Source organism: Xenopus laevis, chromosome 8S, assembly GCF_017654675.1.
Source record: "Xenopus laevis strain J_2021 chromosome 8S, Xenopus_laevis_v10.1, whole genome shotgun sequence".
In the NCBI taxonomy this organism is placed as follows: Eukaryota; Metazoa; Chordata; class Amphibia; order Anura; family Pipidae; genus Xenopus; species Xenopus laevis.
Window position 1 is genome coordinate 101810479 of NC_054386.1, and position 8307 is coordinate 101818785.

Sequence of the window (8307 nt, forward strand, 5' to 3'; positions counted from 1 at the left end):
TCCCCCTGAAAACCAAAGCCTGGAGAGCCTAGATAAGCTGTCTATTCACCCGCCACACTATGGGAAGACAGAAAACATTTTATAGCCACACAGACTGACTGTCATTGGGCGCCAGGAAGATTTATGTTGGTCCTTTTGGATTAAATGACAAATCTCCGTCGGAGTGAAATATTGCCCTGTGCTATTGCTGTTCCTTTATTAATGTGACATCCTCACATCATAGATCAGAAGAATATTCAAGTTCACCATCGATCTCTACGGATCCAAATGTCATCTCCCCCCTAATGTGCCACTCGGGTCTGTGTCCTGTTCTTCCAACATGGACCATTGTCTCTGCACATTTAATTGCAGTGAGACTGGGCCCCAGACATTAACATATTACTTACTCTTCCCTGGAATGTCATGAACTGGGTTGGGCTTGGTTTCAGTACCACCAGCATATGGCACTTGTAGCATATAAATGCCCGCTAAGAGCCTCCCCAGGCCCAGTATTTGCCCCACTAGAAGCGCAGAACAGTAATTGTGGCAGAACTGAAGACTCCATTGTGATTTCATTGGACTTGATTTATGTTACAGAGGCCTCGCTACATGGGCCCTACTCAAAGGGAGACATTCAGTCCAACATAACCAACACAACAAAGCATGTATGCTGGTTTATGCCCACTCATTGATAGACCTAACGACCTAGCACCATTTGTGCTAAAGCTCCTCACTTGCGAAGGGCAGCAAACTCTCCTGGGCACAAGTCAGGTGGGTCTTCGAGAACCTACCAAGGGAATCCTGAAATTGCTTCCACGTCTTGGCCGCCAGTTGCACCAGGGTAAAGTCCTATGTGGCTCTGGCTGGGAAAACCTGTGAGCAACCTGGACTTGCTGATCCACAACTTGACCTGCTGATCCACAACTTGACCTGCTGATCTACAACTTGACCTGCTGATCCACAACTTGACCTGCTGATCCACAACTTGACCTGCTGATCCACAACTTGACCTGATGATTCACAACTTGACCTGCTGATCCACAACTTGACCTGCTGATACACAACTTGACCTGCTGATCCACAACTTGACCTGCTGATCCACAACTTGACCTGCTGATCCACAACTTGACCTGCACCCACCCACTACCTTCCCATACAGGAGCTATGAAACCAGAAGTGGCATCACTTCAGCGTCAGATCAATAGGATAAAGGACAAAAACCTGCTGTATCCTCAGGGGATAGTGGTAGGGTTCACTCCCACACCATAACCGGGTACCAGGTGGGTTACCCATGGACTGCCTGAAACCATTGCAGGTACCTGACATGATGCGGGACAGTCTGTATGCCAGGGTGCAAGGTTGTGCCCAGTCCATCAGAGCAAGCTACAAAGGAGCAAGTATAGATGGGTGCAAGTGCCTTTTTGAACAGCACCCTCAACATCATGTCCATTCTAGCGCATTCGGAAATGCACCCTAAATATACTCCTGTGTTACGCAATTGTTACTTATTCAGTCAGCCGATAAAAGTTATCACCGAGCTTTACTTTTCCTGTGTCACGGAAGAGTCCGGTAGCTAATGGTCTGTGTAAGTGAAGGCAATTTGCCTGGAAGTGCTGACAATGTATTTAACGGCCTTGTTAGTGCTGACGCCACCAATCACTTTCCACCTCGGCCCGACCCCCAGCTTCTGTTTAACACTGGATTTACACCGGCCAAAGGGCCATCTAATTGGCAGGATATTAATCCCAACTGCCACATATTGAAATCTTGGCCAAACTGTCAGCTGAGGGATATATGTTCTTTGGCGGTCGGTGAGCGGCTGGTAATTGGCTACTTTTCAGTTCAAAGGAGCAACTGCCTGGGGGGGGGCTTTATCTTGGATCTTTGGCAGACGCAGCAAAGCCATCAGGAGTCGCTCTGTTCCGTGTATCTAATTGTATTTTCTACAAAGCGTCGGAATGATTTAGCAATAAAACGCAGCCGCTGTGAATGAACTAAAGATGGAGATATGGTTGCCTAGCAACCTGGGCTGAGGGGGGGGTCAAGAATGGTCCTAGAGAATTATGGTCATTCCTATATTGAACAGAAATGACTGGTGTATGTGCCCAGGAGAAGCTGTCTGGGCCCTGTGGCCCCGTTACTCATCAATCAATCCAATTTGATTTCGAGAGCTCCCTTTTATTGGCTATTGATCGGAGCAGGAGAGAGAGGGAGTGGATCCCCCACCCAGTGCTTGGAAGTCAAGCGTGTGTAACGTGGCCAATGCTAAAAGCATCGAGCTTTGCCGGGAAATCAAAGGGGGGTTATAGATCCAACATCATAGGAGCCTCCTCCCTGACTCTCCTCACGTGCTCAATGTGATCCTCATCTGTAAGGACCCCCACCCGGCACCTCCTCTGTTTATTATGAGGTCAGGTCCCTAAGTAATACCTGCACTAAGAACAATGTGCCGACGTGGCACTAATGGAAACCATCCACCCACGATATACAGTTGTCTCCATCCACGTGCAACACTGTACTGTAAATAAGGCACGAAAAATCCATATAATGTACAGGACCGGCATCTGAATGCTTGTGTTCTACCAACTGAATGAAGGGTTCAGAGATACAGGGAACAGTGTATTGGGGAACCCCTCCACTCATAACAAGGTTTTAGAAACATTGGGGTCACAGTCACCCTGCTATAGTTCCAGGGGTACCCAGGGTACAAATAAGCACTCACCCCAAATCTCCCCCTAACTGACCTTCAGACTGGGCCCCCTTAGCTCATAAAAAGGTTACAGATATATAGAAATATTGGGGTAACAGTCACCCTGCTATAGTTCCAGGGGTACCCATGACACAAATAAGCACTTACCCCAAATCTCCCCCTAACTGACCTTCAGACTGGGCCCCCTTAGCTCATAAAAAGGTTACAGATATATGGAAATATTGGGGTAACAGTCACCCTGCTATAGTTCCAGGGGTACCCAGGACACAAATAAGCCCTCACCCCAAATCTCCCCCTAACTGACCTTCAGACTGGGCCCCCTTAGCTCATAACAAGGTTACAGATATATAGAAACATTGGGGCGTCACCCTGCTATAGTTCCAGGGGTACCCAGGGTACAAATAAACACTCACCCCAAATCTCCCCCTAACTGACCTTCAGACTGGGCCCCCTTAGCTCATAACAAGGTTACAGATATATAGAAATATTGGGGTAACAGTCACCCTGCTATAGTTCCAGGGGTACCCAGGACACAAATAAGCACTCATCCCAAATCTCCCCCTAACTGACCTTCAGACTGGGCCCCTTAGCTCATAACAAGGTGACAGATATATAGAAACATTGGGGTGTCACCCTGCTATAGTTCCAGGGGTACCCAGGGTACAAATAAGCACTCACCCCAAATCTCCCCCTAACTGGCCTTCAGACTGGGCCCCCTTAGTTCATAACAAGGTTACAGATATATAGAAACATTGGGGTGTCACCCTGCTATAGTTCCAGGGGTACCCAGGGTACAAATAAACACTCACCCCAAATCTCCTCCTAACTGACCTTCAGACTGGGCCCCCTTAGCTCAAAACAAGTTTACAGATATATAGAAACATTGGGGTGTCACCCTGCTATAGTTCCAGGGGTACCCAGGGCACAAATAAACACTCACCCCAAATCTGTTGTAGTAATAAACATTATCCCTGCCCATAATGCACTGTGGTAGTGACAATACAAAGAAGGTTCTGGTTGGGGAGGCTGAATGTTGATGAACTACGCAGATCGGGGGTCCCTACAGCTGACGTATGGTCAGATCGATGGAGAAACCTATGTAAGTGTCTAGTACAACCCCCCCGGTGCTTCTGTTATTGATGTAGTGACAGTAACATAGTCCCCAGGGGTCTTAACAAGATCAGAGACTGGGACTGTTGGAAGTCCCTAATGGAGACTTGATGAGAGACCCATCTGTTCACAGGCAGAAATATAAAGACCCTCGGAATGAATGTGTCCCCAGAGCACACGCTTGTACACGTATAGGAAGGAAAGGCATGTACTTCAGTGCAGTTATAGAGAGAGAGAGGGAGAGAGGGAGAGAGGGTGTCTGGTCTCCAGGCTACAGTGAGACAACTCCTACAAGGCTGAGCACATGGGAGTCCTACAAATGGAACCTGCACTGTCTATAGTGTAACGGGCAGGGCGAGCAATTTACAATTCAGACCCCTAACTCAAATATTGCTGAGCCTCTTTCCACCATCCAACCTACAGATCTTTGCCTACCGTTGCTCCTCAGGCTTCTTTTGCTCTACTTGTAACTCTGATCAGCACTTAACTCAACTATCTGCTGGAAACCTCAGCATTTTCTACTCTAGGGCTTCACTCCCTGACATCCAAACTGCTGCAATTAAGACCATCACTTTCAATCTGCTCTGATGGATACCTGGACCCTTGGAGATCTCCTTTGAGGCTGCTCCTCACGCTTCTGCTGAGGAACTGCCAACTCATGCCATTAATTACTCGCTCATTAAATATAGATGATGCAGAACTGGAAACCTTCCCGACACAAGCCCAGAGGTGTATTAAGTAACCACTTTATTTACAGCTTCTCCAAGATACTGGGGATGATGCAAAGCAACCATCTACCCATCATGCCAGACTGCTTGAGTTTTTATGCGAGGTCAAACATGATCTTCATGGGTGATAAAGATTTGTAGATTAAACAACTTGGCCCAATGCCTGGCAAACTGGCATTTATATATCAACAATGGCAGGTTCACCCTCCAAAATAACTGGACTTTATAGACCAATAATGACAATGAGTAATAATGAAGGCAACATCAATGATACAACCCCAACCCAACCACGACTGTTAAGAAATCAAACTCAATGTACTCACCTCCATATTCATTTACATCATGACCTTCCTGGTGGGTGTTTATTAGGGTCAGACTAGTGGAAGGGTGAAATATCACCTTCTATGGGTGAGGGGAAGAGAAGGGGCAAGAACCTGATCAATGGAAATATGGGCACCTATAGAGGGTTTCCACCATATCAACTGTATAATTAGATTGTTGGAATCTCCTACAGATCCTAATAAGTTTCTTCCTCTGCAACTCTAAGACTTTGGGCCCTGAAGGGCCACCAGTAAACATGGAGGCCCCTGACTTGATGGGAAATTCAAACCAGGCTCGTTGGCTGCAACGTTTCATTGGCAGATGAGGGCACAATGGTGTTTCTGGTTTGTGTGGTTCCCTGGCTCCTGGTGGAACTGACTGCAGTTGTCATGAGAGGGACATTCATGGCTGGGCTTTACCTGGGCAGCGGCTGATGTGATGGAAAGTTATGTAAATCTGGGTGTTATGGGTGCCACTATATAAATAAAGGGTGACAATAATGGGATATGGCAGGGCACATGGGCTGGTCGCTGGCCTCTGCTTCACCTTTCCATTTAACCTTCCCCGGCCGTGACACACAGTTCCTCCCTCTGAATCTCCAGGGCCCCACGACAGAGAGCTGTGAAAGGCAGATGCTCCGATTGTGTCAGACATCGGTCAATCCCTTCCAGCACCAAAGCACCGCAGTCATTGTCCTTGCGGAGAACTTGGAGGTCAAGTGAAGTCCCCTGAGACTAAACTTACTGCCATTCCTAAAGAAAGGATTGTGATTGGATGCAAAGGGGCCACTTCCATAAACACCGATAATCACATTAGAAAAACTGCCCTTTCAATCTCATTTGTACCCTGGGTACCCCTGGAACTATAGCAGGGTGACACCCCAATGTTTCTATATATCTGTAACCTTGTTATGAGCTAAGGGGGCCCAGTCTGAAGGTCAGTTAGGGGGAGATTTGGGGTCAGGGTCGGACTGGGGGGCCCGGGGCCCACCGGGACTACTGTCCAGGGCCCCTTCCGACCCGCCCCCCAACCCCTACTGCGACGCGCTGAGCGCGCGCACACAAAGGCGCCGCTTGGCGCACCAGCGTGAAGGCGCCTGGCGCATGCGCAGAAGGCGCTGCGCTGATCGGCGCTGCGGGAGTGCGGGAGGGAAACTTTTTAAAAGATATCTGGAGAGGTGTCTGGCCCGGCGGGGGCCCATTAAGGGTCGGGGCCCACCGGGTATTTTCCCGGTGTCCCGCCGGGCCAGTCCGACACTGTTTGGGGTGAGTGTTTATTTGTACCCTGGGTACCCCTGGAACTATAGCAGGGTGACACCCCAATGTTTCTATATATCTGTAACCTTGTTATGAGCTAAGGGGGCCCAGTCTGAAGGTCAGTTAGGGGGAGATTTGGGGTGAGTGCTTATTTGTACCCTGGGTACCCCTGGAACTATAGCAGGGTGACACCCCAATGTTTCTATATATATGTAACCTTGTTATGAGCTAAGGGGGCCCAGTCTGAAGGTCAGTTAGGGGGAGATTTGGGGTGAGTGCATATTTGTACCCTGGGTACCCCTGGAACTATAGCAGGGTGACACCCCAATGTTTCTATATAGTGTATCTGTAACCTTGTTATGAGCTAAGGGGGCCCAGTCTGAAGGTCAGTTAGGGGGAGATTTGGGGTGAGTGTTTATTTGTACCCTGGGTACCCCTGGAACTATAGCAGGGTGACTGTTACCCCAATGTTTCTATATATCTGTAACCTTGTTATGAGCTAAGGGGGCCCAGTCTGAAGGTCAGTTAGGGGGAGATTGGGGGTGAATGTTTATTTGTACCCTGGGTACCCCTGGAACTATAGCAGGGTGAAAGTTGCTCAGTATAGAACCCTAAAGTTAACATAGGTTGGCCAATGAGTGGCAGAGTGCAGAATGTGTATAACTACAACTCTCTCTCTACTGAATGCCCAGTCTAGTGAGGGCCGGGGAAGCACTGGTATTGCTATTAAGTTGGCAAACAGATGCAATTAATGGACAGTGCCAGCAAATGAGATCGTTTCGCACATGAAAGTGGCGCAATGAAAGCGATTCCAGGGAGCAATATCCAACCCAATTATGAGAGCACTTTCATATGAGTGAGGGGGTGGAGGCCCAGGAAAGTCTTTATGCCCCTCATTATTTCTCAGCGCCGCTGCTCAGATCTCTTTATTCCATTATGTGTCAGGACTGCAGTGAGGATAATAGACCGGCTCAGTAATTGGGCTGGTACTGAAGTCACAACATTATTCAGTGATTATCAATAGAGGTGTGTTGATTTATAGCAGCTCAGGGCAATTACCTGCGTCTATTGATCAGTGACGTGTATTTAAGTGAAGGAGCCCCACTCAACAAGCACATGCCCCAAATGAGTCCTCCTCCCTCTGTCCCACATTGGCTACTGGGGAATTTCTCTGCACTGCTGCCCCTGACTAACGATAAATTGTGAAAGTGCCCCCTATAGCGCCCACTGGGGCAGGGCCACATGCAACATTGCCAGGACTCAGTGCCAGTTTGGGGCGGCTCTGGGGAAGGGGTCAGACACCTCTGCTGTTCATTGGATGGCAGATTAAAGTCTGTCCAGTAGTCATGACAACCAGTGATTCTTCTGCCCCGCCCTCCACCCCATGGGCAGCACCTCTGTTGGAGTGAACCCCCCACTGGCACTTTATTGGACTTTGGACCTCAGTGTAACTGAAATATTACTGGTCCTTCACTCTCACTGGTACTGAATGAAGTGTTTGGGCAGGGGGAGCAGAGAATATTTATATTTATAATCAGTGTCATATAACTGGGGGCAGGGTATAATGGGAGGAGGGGGCAGGGGGTAAATAGGGGGCAGGGGTAGATAGGGGGGGGGTATAAAGCTTATATAGAATACTAGGGGGCAGTTACACTCTGTGTTACACACTGGGAGTAGGTTGGGGAAGGGTCAGTGTATTTGCCCAGTTCTTATATAAATTAAGGGGGAATTGATTTCAGGGGAGCAGCTTCCCCTCAGGATAATGTAGAGGCAGGAGGGGGGGCCCATGAAGATGATGTAGGGGTGCATGAGGGGCCCAAGGAATGAAACTGCAGGCGGACCCTCCCCCACTCCTATATCCCCCCTCCCGCCGGAGTGTCGGGGTCGCGCAGAGAGGGGGCGCGCACAGTCAGTGGAGTCTGAGCCGGGGGATGTGAGTCGGGTGCGCAGAGCGAGTTGCAGCCAGTGGGTCGGGTCTGGGCAGAGCGGGGGTCGGTAACGTGAGAGGGAGAAGCTGAGCGGCGCCTCTGGGGCCTCGGAACCGACAATGTCCCGATACTGATCTGCGTCCGACCTTCCTCTTCTCCTCGAGTCTCCTCTACCGTCAGCTCCATCTGTACCGGACTCGTCTGTCCAACCTGACACCCTCCTGCCCCCCAGTATAATCCTCCTGCCCCCCAGTATAATCCTCCTGCCCCCCAGT